General features: G+C 42.4%; 1 long non-coding RNA gene and 2 other non-coding genes across 3 annotated transcripts; 1 reads left to right on the top strand and 2 right to left on the bottom strand.

Moving 5' to 3' along the window:
- Positions 1-6,533: 6,533 nt before the first annotated feature.
- Positions 6,534-6,607, top strand: trnat-agu (transfer RNA threonine (anticodon AGU)). The gene has a single exon. It is a non-coding gene; the product is annotated as a tRNA-Thr (tRNA).
- Positions 6,608-6,863: 256 nt separating this feature from the next.
- On the bottom strand, positions 6,864-6,945 carry trnas-uga (transfer RNA serine (anticodon UGA)). Its single transcript has one exon. It is a non-coding gene; the product is annotated as a tRNA-Ser (tRNA).
- Positions 6,946-7,431: 486 nt separating this feature from the next.
- LOC139621520 (uncharacterized) lies at positions 7,432-14,911 on the bottom strand. The gene is made up of 3 exons (XR_011691012.1): positions 14,786-14,911; positions 9,208-9,352; positions 7,432-7,899 (listed from the first exon to the last, which is right to left on the bottom strand). It is a non-coding gene; the product is annotated as an uncharacterized lncRNA (long non-coding RNA).
- Positions 14,912-14,988: the final 77 nt, after the last annotated feature.

The following is a 14,988-nucleotide window of genomic DNA, read 5'->3' as shown; positions in this document are numbered from 1 at the left end:
GAAAGTGTTGCTATATAAAGGAGAAAGGGAAGTAAAAGTGGGGGTCTGTTGCTGATGAGGGGAATCCTGCTGCTGTGACTGGTGATTAACTCAGTGAAAGAATGTGAAAAACAACACACTCACTCTTGATAAGACTGACTGCGTGCTGCAGCATTATTCATTCTGTTGAGTAAAAGTCAACTGTCCAGTATGAGGCAAGATTTTCCTACAGAACTATGATTTTATTGAATAGTGAAAGTTTATCACTTATAATGGAAAGTGAATCCTCAGTTTGTTCATTGAAATGAGGCCAAAACCTTTCCTCAAAAACATCAATAAACTAATAGTAAAATCCAAATTAGCTTCTCCAATAATAAATATTACATTAAATTAAATTCAGCTGAATTTTATTTGTTTAGATGACCATTATGAGGCTTTTCACAGAGTCAGGTCAAGACCTTACAGTATTACACAGAAACCCAACACTTCCACCATAGTAGACCTGTCTTTAGAGACCAGAGTGCCCTGGTAGGATCACAGGGAACTATCAGCTCTTTAAGATACAATGGTGTCTGACCTTTAATGTCTCTGTAGGTGAGGAGGAGGAATTTACAGGAGGTGATGAAGCTGACACAGGACAGATGTGGTCTCTTCTCATGGTTTGGGACTGAAGCAGCAGTGTTTTGGATCAGTTACTGGGACATCCTGATAATAAAGAGTTACAGTAGTCCAGTCTAGAGGTAACAAATGCATGAACTATTTTTTCAGCATCCTTTAGAGACAGGAAATTTCTGATTTTCACAATAATGGTCAGGTGGAAGAAGACTGTCCTAGAGACTTGTTTTATATGTGAAGTAAAGGACATGTCCTCATCAAAAATGACCCCCAGGTTTCTGACTGTGACACTGGAGGCCAAGGTGGTGTCATCCAGAGTCAGTATGTTATCAGATCATGTATTTATGAGGTGTTTGGTGCCAAGTACAATAACGTGAGTTTGTCTGCTTAACAAAAGTGAAATGTATTGGTCCTAGCACTGAACCTTGTGGAAGACCATGACTGACTTTAGTGTTAATAGAAGAGTCATTATCTGATCTGAATCTGTCTGATAAGTCTGACTTGAACCAGCCTAGTGCGGGTCCTCAGTCTTTTTCAGGAGAGACTGTCAGACATTTCTATGTATAACTCTGCTTCTGTTTACTTTTGGTTAATTTAATTCAGGTGGTCAGCAGCCGACTCAGCATCTGTCAGCTAAAACAAACTAAAATGATGAATTTAAAGAAACATTACTTTGATCATCGGCATGATTTATCGGCATCCAACAGACATTTAGTTCTAACATTCCCCACCAGTCTGTGTCAGCAACTTTTTTAAGGAGATATTAGTTTAACACACTTTTGAGCTCAAATCCCCTTTTTCCATTCAGGTTTTCCTCCAGGTTTAAACCCACTGAGGAAGGTGTGTGATCGTTTCAAAGGAGGAACACAAGAACACCAACAATTTTAATATCTATATTTGCCCCAGTTTGTTATTGTTACATAGCAGATAATTATTTGAAGAAGACCCCCGCCCCCCAGGACAATGGAAACAGGCCGTTACATAACGTTTGTGTTACTCTGAGCAGAATCTGCTGAAACATCTGAATCAGTTAAAAGTCTGAGTTCAAAGGAAGGGAAACTGTTTGGCCTGTGTTTACCTGCATGTGGTTACAGTGAGTCAGTGGGTGAGGTTATGCTGAACCAGACTGAATGTACAGACACAAACCTGGTGTGCTGCCTTCATGAACACACTTGTATTAATCAAACAACTTGACTTGCACAGTTATATAACCTGGGCAAGTTGTTGACCACCCATAATCTGAGACACCACTGAGTCTGGAACACATCACACTGAAGCATCCAGATAAGAGCTGCAGTGATTTCACTGATAACTAACACAGATCTCTCAGTATCTTGGCTCCGGTCTGGAACTAGACCAGATCCAGACTGGATCTAGACTGGATCTATCCTTGGATGTTCTGGTCACGACACAGCATCCCAGGAGAGAAATGTAGAATCACTGAAAACTGGAAGAACCTGCGTATTGTGATGTTGTTCCTTCCCTTATCTCTTTAGAAGAACAAAAACACTTCGAGGAACCTACAGTTCTGTCTGAAGGTTGTTCAGATGATGTTGAGCACAAACATCAATATAAAGGAAATTTTGTTCCTGGGGCTCATTAGTTCTTAGACTCTCAAATATTCTGCTGTGAGTTAATAGAAACAAGGCCCAGGTCCAGCTCACTTGTCTTTTCAGGTAAGTTGGTCTTTGTGTTGAGACTTTTTTTTCCAAGCTGTAATTTCTAAGGAAGAGAATGAACTCAGTTCAGATGCAGGAAGACATCTGTTCAGAAACTCCTCCAACCAGGACAACAAGGTCACAGGTCACTGCCTTTAAAAACAGCCCATAATAGCTTCTTCTTGTCCGGTGACCGATATGACAACCAGCATCTTCAAAACTGTTACAGACCCACGGTTTGATTTTCTGATCTGGACCTTTATAGTGATCTGAGACAACCACACGGTGAAGAGACTCTTGGTGTGTTGGTTGGCATCTCCTGTTGTCCCGCAGCAGAAAGTCTTCAGCTGGTGAAGCAGAGCCAGTCAGCTGATTGAAACACTTCAGTCGGCTGACTGATGTGTTTCAGTTTGGACAATATGTTTATATATTTATAATCACATAAACTACTCTCATTCCATCAGCCTGAACTGGACTTCTGTTTGCTGCAATTACAAATGCTAGCATGCTAACATGCTAAGCTAAGTTATCCATCAAGGATGTTAACATTGTTAATATGTTCACATTAGCATTTATCTCAAAGCACCACTGACTGTGCAGACTCTTCACCTTTGACCCTACTTCAGCACTGAGGTGGACACAGACACATGCACACATACACACACACACCTACAAACACACAACTGGAGTCTGCACAGACAGCTCAGTGTCAGTTTGTGCGTTCAGCTGTAAAGTTTAGGCGTCATGTGGATTTCCACGAAGGGGTCTCTGCAGACCCTGGTGGACTTGAACAGATGGTGAAATTAGTAAAGTGGACACATTAGTGTTGATTAACTCATTCTGCTTCAAACACAGCAGGATACAACATTTAAACAGTGACTAACCTCCACCCCACCTTCCTACCTGCAGAGCAGACTGACTCACTGTCTCTGGTGGCCACAGGTGTCCCACCCATCAGGGCCTGAGTCAAAGGGTGCACCTTCATCTCCCAGATCCTTGATAACACTTCCCGTCAGCGTCTTGCTGCATCTGAACGAGGAGACAAAACAAACTGATTCAAGATGGCGGTGTGAAGTCTGTCCTTAAACCCAGTGGGTTTAAACCATGGCAACCAGACAGACCTGATGAGGCCTGTATCTCAGAGTGAGATGAGATGGTTAACCAGATAAATCTGGGCTTCAGTCAGGTTTAACCAGGCTGTGTTACAGAAGCATAGGTAATAAACTTCCAGTCAGCTCAGAGTACTGATACTATACTATGATGTATCATATATATATATATATATATATATATATATATATATGTGTGTGTGTGTGTGTGTGTGTGTGTGTGTGTGTGTGTGTGTGTGTTGTGTGTGTGTATCTGTATTATAGTGTATATGTGTTACAATATATATTTATTACAGTGTATATTTGTTACAGTGTATATGTGTTGCAGTGTATATTTGTTACAGTGTATATTCATTATAGTGTATATGTGTTACAGTGTATATGTATTATTGTGTACATGTATTATTGTGTACATGTATTATAGTATATATGTACACTGAGCAGCACAGACTGTGTTTCATTTAAATTGAAGCTGAACTCATTTTAAAAGTGAGGGTCAGCTCCAATAATAAAGCCTTACATACGCCTCCTTACAGTGAGTCACTCCTCACAGTACTATGGCAAACATGCCCCTTCAACCCCAGTCAACTTTCCTCTGCTGAGTTTCCCATCATCCCCTGTAAACTGGTGAAGGTCCTGTCCACCTGAGGCGTCAGTACGAGCTCAACAAACACCACACACCTCTGGTAATAACAGAAAGAGATGGTCTGTGTGATAAGTGGTGCACAGACCCTGGTTAACCATCATGCGTGGGTGTAGAGGACATGTTAACTCAGCCCACCGTTACTGCAGGGTTCACACTTGTTTCCCATGAATGTCATGGAAAAACTGCCGTCAGCCTCACAAAGCTCCATTATTTATAAAATCTTAGTCATGTTCCCATGCAGCACTTTTCTTGAGGAGCTCCCTCTGTGACACACATGCTACTTTCTCAACTCTCCCTCCTCCCAGTTCATCTGAGCAACAGAGAGAAAGAGATGTGTAGAAGGAACCAGGAACCAAGAGCCTGCAGAGATCATCAGTTACAGAGAAGCAGGAGGAGGAGGAGGAGGAGGAGGAGGAGGAGGAGGGAGGCCCTGGAACGTTGACAGGTGCCCAGTGCAAATATGCTTCTGACACAAAAAGCCCAGATTCAAATCACTGGATGTGACAGAGGCTTTGTATGAACCTGCATCACGTACATAAATTAACAGTTTCTCATGATATTTAGATCAATAGTAATTAACATCATGAGTGAAGTGTCATGTGGGTCTGCTGTGGACAGGGACAGACCAACCCTTTTTTCCATGAGACTCATTTATTTTTCCACTCTTACTGGATTGTGTTCAGTTTTTTTGTAGCCCCAACCAAAATATTTTGGTGACACATGTTTGATGCTGGTCCTGACTCAGTTTCAGACTTTGACAGTATTAACAGAGAGTGGACATAGTGTTCATTCCAGACAGTGAGTGCTCCACTAATAGAGACTGTCTGTGGTTAGAGAGGAGGAAGCTGAGGGGGCCTGGTGGTCTGGATGATTAGTAATAGGAAGTAACTCATGGAGAAAGAAAGTTACACACAGGAGAAAATATGTATGTGATGTGCATGCACACACACACACACGTTGTGTATATATATATATATATATATATATATATATATATATATATATATATATATATATATATGGGTGTGTGTGTGTGGTGTGCATATATACATATATACATATATATATATACATATATATACATACATACATACATACACACACACACACACACACACACACATATATATATACATATATATATATATATATATATATATATAAGTTACTGCAGAACATGTACTGCGAGCCATTCATCCCATCAGCCATCACATTCAGTTCTGTCTGCTATGAGAAGTTAAAAAGTCTTTTGAAAAGACTGTGTAATTGTGTATTCTCTATCACATGAAGCCCTATAGTTGTTGTGGACCATCAAGAAGACTTGTGTGCATAATACACAAGAAACGTTAAAGTATCACATGTAACCCTTCAGAACATTCAAAGTTAAAATGATGACAGATTTTTTGACACATTATGATTATCATTATCATTATCATTTTTAGGATGAAAATAAGACCTTATCATTTCTGACTACATTCGCATCGTTCTATTCATTATAAGTGTAATTGAACTTAATAATAACAATAAAATCATAATTAATATTAGTGTTATTTCTACAGCACAATTCATGCAGGAAACAACACAAAGTGTTTTAAATTAAAGCACTTTCTACACCTTTAAATAATTATGCAAAAACTAATTTTCAAATATTACTCTACAGTCTTATGATAGGCCTATAGGAAGATGAATGGAAGGTTATTGAACAGATGTGCTTGCCGCTGGCCATATGAATATAAATTATTTTATTTACATTATTCTATTTTCTATTGCTCACTACCCCTATAACACATCTGGATTCAGAATAATTAAACACAAAATCAAAATTGTCCAAATAGATAATTTATAAAACAAATTAACAGTAAATGGAAGTTAGAGTAAATACACAGTACATATTGTATCCACAAACATATACAATATTAGTCAGTCAATTGATTAGTAATCAACAAAGTAATTGTAACCAATCTTGATAATCTATTTAGTCACTGTCAAACAAAACAGTTTGATATTGTAAACTAAATATGCTTTGCTATTGACTGTTGGTCAGACCACACAAAACTGTTCAACACAACAAAACAACTGAGAAATGCAGAAACAATGAAAACAGTTCAGACGTTAAATGACTATTGACGCTAGAGCATTAAACCTCCACAACTAACCTCAACCTGTGACTGAAAAAGCATCGTGAGCCGAATACTGTGTGATAAACAAAGTTATAACTAGCTTGGATTACACAGAGACATTCATGTTTGAAAAAATGAGCCGAATTACGTTCGACATGATTTTAATCGAGAGTCGTGATGAAATACAAAAACACACTGCCATTCAAATAGAAGACATGAAACCCGCGTTTCCGGAAAGAAAACCCGCTCCTTGCCAAAATAAAGCAACTACATCCGTGGTGATTAAAAGAAAAAAAAAAAACTATTACAGAAACTTACCTACACAGTTAAACTGTATCATTCACAATCAAAACACCAAAATTTGGGCAAACAATAAATACGAAAGACTAGTGCGATGAGGTCAGATGGCGCCGTGGCTTAGTTGGTTAAAGCGCCTGTCTAGTAAACAGGAGATCCTGGGTTCGAATCCCAGCGGTGCCTTTTGAAAGTACTTGGCCGTCTTTTGGCGTAGCAGTTGTATCTAATGGTGTTTAACCGGCACTTTACGCTGAACACTGTAAACTTTTGCAAATGCTTCCGCTATAGTGTTACATTTCTTAACTTTACAGAGGAAATAAAACACAAAAACGTCCTTCCCATGTTGACCTCTGGGGTTTCCCGAAGAGCGGAGGCTTCCGGTTTTGATCGCCGTCGTGTTTTTACGTGTTAAAACGGTGTTTTAAAAACGAAATAATTTCGCTGCGAGCAGGGTTCGAACCTGCGCGGGAAGATCCCATTGGATTTCAAGTCCAACGCCTTAACCACTCGGCCATCGCAGCTTGGTAGGCCAAATGGGGGCGTTTACCTTCTTCACAACAATTGTCATGTCACGATGTGCGTCTATCATCGTGGTACTAGTATTGTTGTTATTTTGTGTGCGTGTGTGTGTGTGTGTATGTTTTCCACGTTTTTTCTCTTCTCCGGTTTTCACCTTGTGTCTGTGGTATTACACTGGTGTTACACTGCCACCTCCTGGCATCACAACAACAAACCACCTCTCATTACAGTCTGTCCGGTGGTAAATGACATGATAAGTTTGTTGTGAGTGTGACTCCTCAGTAAAATTATTTTTTCAGTACTACAAAAAAATATTACATTAAAATTATATTTAGCCAGACACAGTCCATAATACATACAATAAAGAAATAAATATTTTTAAATGATACATTATTTTTCAGTGTCTCACACTGACTGTGAGCGGCTCATTCAGTTTTCCTGCAGTTAGAGAACAATGACAGCAAGAAGGTTCAGATCAGAGGTTTGAATCACAGACACCAGTGTTTTTATTTAATAATAATCATTTAATAATTTAATTAATTCTAATTGTTAATGCCCAGTTTTACCCACTTATTCCACTGCTCGCCAAAACAATGATAAACCTTTGGTATTGAAGTAATAAACCACAAGCTTCATCAGCCGGACGTCCCTCTGGCTGCACCTCCAGTTCTGCCTCCTGGCCCCTGGGTGGGAGGCAGACATGACTCACAGACAGGGAGGTGAGGACGAGAAGGACAGCAGGAGGACAACAAGAGGACTGAGGCGGACTCCAGGCCGACTCCAGGTCGACTACAGGCGGGACTGATGACACACCGTCACCCTCTCTGCTGCCGGCCCCTGGGACCATCGGGACACGGTCTGATGTCTGCAGTTGCGCCCCGTTGTTGAGCCACAAACCGGGACTTTAACGGACTCGATCAGCCGCTGCTGGACCGGAGTGTGTCGTCGGTCCACATCTAGAACCAGGTGAGTGAACATTTACACTGAGGAACAGATTTGAATAAAAACCAAAAAAAAAAAAAAAAAAAAAAACAACAAACAATAAAACGTTTCCTTTCAACATAAAAGTCAAATTATGTCCGGTAAAATAAACGGATCTAACCTAAATGTGACTCCGACACACACGGAGCCACTGATGTAATAACTAAAGACTGAAGTTAACAAAGTGATTCCAGATCAGATCTTAACTAGAAATGTCACGTCATTCAAATGACAAAAATAATTAATGAAATAATACAAAGAAACGTATCAATAAAAATGAAACGTCCTTGACTAGTGTGTCACCTTCATTTTGTATGAAAGTTTTCTTAATTATAAACAGCAGCTCATTAATGGAAAAACGAATTCCTCCATCATTTTCTAAAGAGACACTTCAGTCACTGTAGGTTAGTCCTCCACCCTTCCTCTGTCCCTCTTCACAGGGTGAAGAGGGACAGAGGAAGGGTGGACTCACACGCAGCCCAGACCAGATCCAGACCACTTCATGTTCACCTGCCCGGGGGCTGTTTGTGTGCTGCTGTACAGCCCGTGGGGTTCTCAGAGCACTTGTCGGCTTATTGTCCAACAGTTTAGAGTAATCTTGTTTGACTGATCCTGCAGCATTAACCCGGCCTGACTGGACCAGGTTTAACCTAGTACACCAGGTTACTGGATGAGTCACCAGAGGGGGGGGGGAGGGGGGGGGGGGGTAGTCAGGTAGGATTTGTAACTGGGAGGTTCATTGTTGAGTTTCACACTGTACTATTCAAACTGTCAAGTTACTGTTTAACCAAACATGAGTGAAATAACCTGTATTAATATACAAACATTTCGAAAAAAAGATATCAATGTTTACAAAAAGCAACTTGTGTAAAAAATCGAACAAAATAATAATTACTCTCTGTTGACTCACATGGTGCATGAGAATATTATATTCCTGTTTACTTGATGGTTACAGCCCAAAATAAAAATAAATGCATTCATAAGATAACTTTGTTCCTCACGTGTAGGAACTTATTGATCTGGCAGTAGTTGTAGAAACACCTCAGACATGTCACCGTTCATGTGATCAGCCTGTTTCAGCTGCTTCACTGACACCTCATCAGTTTGTCAGCGATCAATCACAACATTGATCAGATTATTGTTCCTCTTCATTCTCTGTCGTGAAACAAATCTTTTATTTGTGTTTTTATTTATTCAGTAATGTTTGAGAAATGAAAACGTGACAGCACCATTACAGTGACGATTCTTGGTGTTTCAACATGACAACTATGGTCAACACACACCTGAGACAGTTCAGGGTCAAACAGGAGCTGAGTGATCATCAGGACAGACGTCCTCATACTCGTCATACCTGCTGGAACCAGACTCTGCATCCAGCACCAGCACTGTTGTAGCAACAGGTGGAGCCACTAGGTGGAGCTGTCTCACCTGTTTCATGACACAGAGACAAAACTGAGGACTGTGAAAACTGCACCGGGAGCCATGACTCCCTGAGGAAGGGTTAGATATATACAACAGGTAGTGATGATGACGGTGAGTGAAGGTGAAGTTCAGTGAAGAGGAAGGTCAGTGATAATGAAGATGAGTGATGATGAAGGTCAATGACGAAGGTCAGTGATGATGAAGGTCAGTGACGAGGGTCAGTGATGATGAAGGTCAGTGATGACGAAGGTCAGTGATGATGAAGGTCAGTGATAATGAAGGTCAATGACAAGGGTCAGTGATGATGAAGGTCAGTGACAAGGGTCAGTGATGACAAAGGTCAGTGATGATGAAGGTCAGTGATGATGAAGGTCAGTGACGAGGGTCAGTGATGATGAAGGTCAGTGATGATGAAGGTCAGTGAAAGTGTAGTCCTGTAGTACTGTAGTATTGTGTGTATTGTAGTATCGTAGTACTGTGTGTACAGTGTGTACTGTGTGACTGTAGTGTCCCATGCTGACATTTCACCAGCACACTCCACACCTTGTTTCTCAGGTGTGGAGTGTGCTGGTGTGGTATGTGGTGTGACTCTTCTGATTGGACGGTTATTCAGAGCTACAGCAAATGGTTGAGTGGACCTGGCTAAGGTGTGTTTTCTGTGGTTCAGGTGTGTTTGCTGTGACTCCCTCACTTAACCATACAAGGTTACACTAGATGCCATGGACATACACACAGTAGCAAACCATCAATCAACCTGTCAGGTTGATATTCAACTAATCTTTAACAAATGACAGGAAACAGTGTTACAAAGACTGACACCATTTCCTATTTCCTGAAAACACAATGATCAACTCATTTTATGGAACAATAGAAAATAAACTGTGTCTTGTGTGTTTGTGAAGCTGGTTTCGTCCTCTGTCAGTCACGAACACACATGTGGAAAGATCACCGTGTTACCACCATTAAGCACCGCAGACCGTCGACCTCCTGCTGCTGAAGTCTCTGTGGCTCAGCTGTTTGTTTGTCCAACACTAACCACTGACCCTAGTTTCATTAATGATCAGGTTGGGATTTTCCAGTGTGCACTCACACAACATTTTACAGTGCTGGTTGTTTGTCTGTGGCATGGCCCCAGTCACATTCTCTCCACCTTAAACTCACCGGCAGGCAGACGGACATGAAACACACATGGTAACATGAAGTGGGACACTGCAAAGGTTTAAACAAATACAGGTGATTTCATCTGCTTCTGAACTTGCTCTGTGCTCACTAAGTGTTGTGCCCGTGAACGTACACTCAGCTATACAAACAGTTAAACACATCCCTCACCAAGCTCCAAGGAACAGGCAGATGTGTCGTATTTGGCAGTTCAATAATAATAATGAAGAAATAATAAGAATAATGCACATATGTCACTAATATACCAATAAACCATTTAACTTACAGATGAGTCCATGTGTAAACTGTGAAGGAGAGGATGGCCTTAGACTGGAGACAGCAGCAAAGTGTGGTTTTAATGTAGATGTGTGTGAATGTAGATTTGTGGTGATCTACTCAGTGTCAGTGTTGTTGGTCTTCATGTCCCTCCTGACACCAGATGTCAGCAACGTCAGAAAGACGTTTGACTCTGACGACGCTAACGTCAGACCGAGGTTACGTTTTGGTTGGAAATGAAAATCGTGTTCACATTAAAACCCAACATTCACTCACTGACGCTGTGATGTTCAGCTGATGTTTAGTAGAGGTTGGGTTTACTTTGGGTTACTTTAACACGAGACATTTGGGAGACGTTGGATTTTGGTTCCTGAACAACACGACTCAAAACTAACAAAACATCAACGTCAGCTGTTGACAGTGTTCTACGTCAAATTAATGTTGGCATTAGACACAACCAACAACCAACATTCAACCAGATACCAACATCTGATGACGTTGGTGGCCAGCTTCCTGCCTGCTGGGGTGTTTGTGCAGTGCCCTTTAGAGAGCTCAGGTAAAAACCATACACCTGTCCAGCAAACAAATTAACCTGCAGTAACTGTGCCTGCAGCACATTTGAACATCACCAGGCATCGTGTTGACCATCAGATACATCCACAGGTACATCGTCCAGAGGTTCTGTGGTAGGAAACAGATCAGTGGTGTGAAGTCCTCCTCGTTCTATACAACCTGGACTTCTTCATGTTCTGGACCTCACTGGGACCTGCAGCAGCACACCATGCAGCCCCTTGTATTTTTGACACAGTGCTATTTTCTTGCTTGGGCCATATGGAGGGAGTGAGGAGGGGAGGAGGGTGAGGCTGGTCAGGAGCAGCTGGTGCTTCCTCCTTAACAAAGGCACCGGTCGACCGATTAGAAGCTTTGCTTCTAAATTTAGAGGCAGAGCTGCCTCCTGCTGCACACACTCACTGCTCCCAGGCTGTGAGGACGTCAGGGCCTCACATCCAGTGCGTGTACATGAATAACAAAGCCCGGATCACACGCTGCAAAACATGTGCTCAGCATGTGAAGAAAACACTTGTGAAATAATTGTGAACATAAACTGTCTGTAATAGCTCTGTGACCCAGAGACGGGTCCCTCCCTGCTCTCACAGTCTCTGAGTCAGAGACTGTGAGTGTGAGACCTGTTCCTCTCTGCTTTCCTCCTGCTCTGCAGACTTTAATCCTTTCATTCCGACATTAATCATCCCACTTTATCACTTCCTCTCAGAACCACTGGTGCCCCCAAGTCCAGTTGATGGAGGTCCACCTTAAAGGGTGGAAACTTTCCCAGAGCCCCTGTCACTGGGGCTTTACCTTGTGGTTCAGTTTTCAATCTGTAGCTCAAGGTCTGAAATCATACGTTTGTCTCTCTGTGCAGCAGATGAACTCTGAATCCTCAGAGCCTCAGACCTTCACCACAGCCTCTTCAGTTTTCATTCTCTGACCCACACACTGTCAGCAGGCTCCAGGTAAATCTCATTAACTCCAGTTTAAAAGCTGGTTAGAGCTGAAGTCCATTCAGCTTTCTGAACACTGACCCAGTGTCTGCTGGGAAGCTGTCACTGACCAAACAAGTCTGACACTAACTGTTTCAGCTCACTGCTCCACATTCATGAGCTGTCTGTCTGTCAGGCTCAGAGGTGAGATGAAAGGACTCTGAGTTACCAGGTCATGCTGGTGGCCAGTCGCCAGAGGTGGAGGAATAACTCAGATCCCAGTACCACGATGTAAAAATACTGAATAACAAGTAAATGTTCTGTCAGAACCTTGTTTTCTGGGTCAGAGCTGCCTCCTGCTGCACACACTCACTGCTCCCAGGCTGTGAGGACGTCAGGGCCTCACATCCAGTGCGTGTACATGAATAACAAAGCCCGGATCACACGCTGCAAAACATGTGCTCAGCATGTGAAGAAAACACTTGTGAAATAATTGTGAACATAAACTGTCTGTAATAGCTCTGTGACCCAGAGACGGGTCCCTCCCTGCTCTCACAGTCTCTGAGTCAGAGACTGTGAGTGTGAGACCTGTTCCTCTCTGCTTTCCTCCTGCTCTGCAGACTTTAATCCTTTCATTCCGACATTAATCATCCCACTTTATCACTTCCTCTCAGAACCACTGGTGCCCCCAAGTCCAGTTGATGGAGGTCCACCTTAAAGGGTGGAAACTTTCCCAGAGCCCCTGTCACTGGGGCTTTACCTTGTGGTTCAGTTTTCAATCTGTAGCTCAAGGTCTGAAATCATACGTTTGTCTCTCTGTGCAGCAGATGAACTCTGAATCCTCAGAGCCTCAGACCTTCACCACAGCCTCTTCAGTTTTCATTCTCTGACCCACACACTGTCAGCAGGCTCCAGGTAAATCTCATTAACTCCAGTTTAAAAGCTGGTTAGAGCTGAAGTCCATTCAGCTTTCTGAACACTGACCCAGTGTCTGCTGGGAAGCTGTCACTGACCAAACAAGTCTGACACTAACTGTTTCAGCTCACTGCTCCACATTCATGAGCTGTCTGTCTGTCAGGCTCAGAGGTGAGATGAAAGGACTCTGAGTTACCAGGTCATGCTGGTGGCCAGTCGCCAGAGGTGGAGGAATAACTCAGATCCCAGTACCACGATGTAAAAATACTGAATAACAAGTAAATGTTCTGTCAGAACCTTGTTTTCTGGGTCAGAGAACCATGACTGAGTTCAGCTCTGTGTTCTTCACAGTGGAACAACACAATCTGACAATCATGAAAAGGAGGATCACAACTACACACAACTACACACAGACGACACAACTACACACAACTACACCGTTATTGATGTGTCTCATAAACCTGTCATATGATGTATTTAATGTAAAATCTTCAAAGTAACTAGTGACACGTGTGTGTGTGTGTGTGTGTGTGTGTGTGTGTGTGTTTGAACATGTTGAGAAGCTCTTGACACATGTGTACACGTGTGTCTGTTCACACCCTTCACAGAAGAACAGGATGAGTGAGAAAACTCACATTCCAGCAGATCACACTGCACCAGCACACTGAACAACTACCACCAGAACAGAACTCAGAACCAGAACCTGTCAGAACCAGAACCTGTCAGAACCAGAACCTGTCAGAACCAGAACCTGTCAGAACCACGACCTGTCAGAACCAGAACCTGTCAGAACCAGAACCTGTCAGAACCTGTCAGATCCAAGACCTGCACTGAACTGTACAAACTCCCAGATCTCAGATGTGTCTGATTTTTTACTCCAACATCCAAACATGATCTCAACAGAACTGTTGACACATGTTCAGTCAGTGTTGAGGAAAGTGATAAGAGAGTCCTGGATCTCAGAACCGAACTTTAATGGGTTCTTCCCTGGACCATGACCCATCCCCCTAACAAATCAGCTCTGTACTTTTTGAGTAATCCTGCTGACAAACAAACAAACAAACAAACAAACAAACAGTGGAAACATGGTGGAGGGTGAATGTTCAAAAACTGTGTGAACTTTACTTCACCCAGTTTATCATTAACAGTCTGTACTTATAAATCACACCAAGCTGGCAGGAGAACATTCACACACACACACACACACACACACACACACACACACACACACACACACACACACACACACACACGTCCATGTAGATATGTGGAGAAAGGCGGAGAAAGGAGCCGGCTGCTTTTTCTCTGGATGCCTTTCTTTCAGCATCACCGGGTGACGTCAGACTCAGAAAAGCTGCTGTGTCAAGGTAACAGCATTGAGACAAAAAAGACCGGAAACACACCCAACCTGACTTCAAATTAAAGCACGGAGTTTGTCCTTTAAAACACGGTGGACTCTGTCAGCGCCTCTCTCTCTCCAGCAGAGACACACCTGGCAGTGACGAGGCTTTTTAAAACCTCCACCACCTGAGGCTGATGATGCACAAGTGTTTTTTGTGTAATGGTCAGGGTCAGTTAACTCTGTTAAAACCTGAAAAGTGGCGGTTACCGTATAAAGTGGTTGCTGTCTGCCAGTGGTCTCCTCAGTATGTCTTCGTGTGTGTCCGTCGAGACATTTTATTTTGAAAGCGATGGGAAGTAGAAGCCTCCTCTCCTGTCGGGCACTCTGCTCACTGTGAGTCTCGGCCGTCAGCGGAATAAACCTCGGAGACGTCGGTGCACACAAACGGGCTTTGGTTGAAGACTGGTTCG

This window comes from Trachinotus anak, unplaced genomic scaffold (genome assembly GCF_046630095.1).
Source record: "Trachinotus anak isolate AG129_WGS33_773 ecotype Australia unplaced genomic scaffold, CSIRO_AGI_Tana_v1 ptg000005l, whole genome shotgun sequence".
NCBI lineage: Eukaryota > Metazoa > Chordata > Actinopteri > Carangiformes > Carangidae > Trachinotus > Trachinotus anak.
The sequence above is the reverse complement of the archived record's forward strand: the minus strand, read 5'-3'. Positions and strand labels throughout refer to the sequence as shown.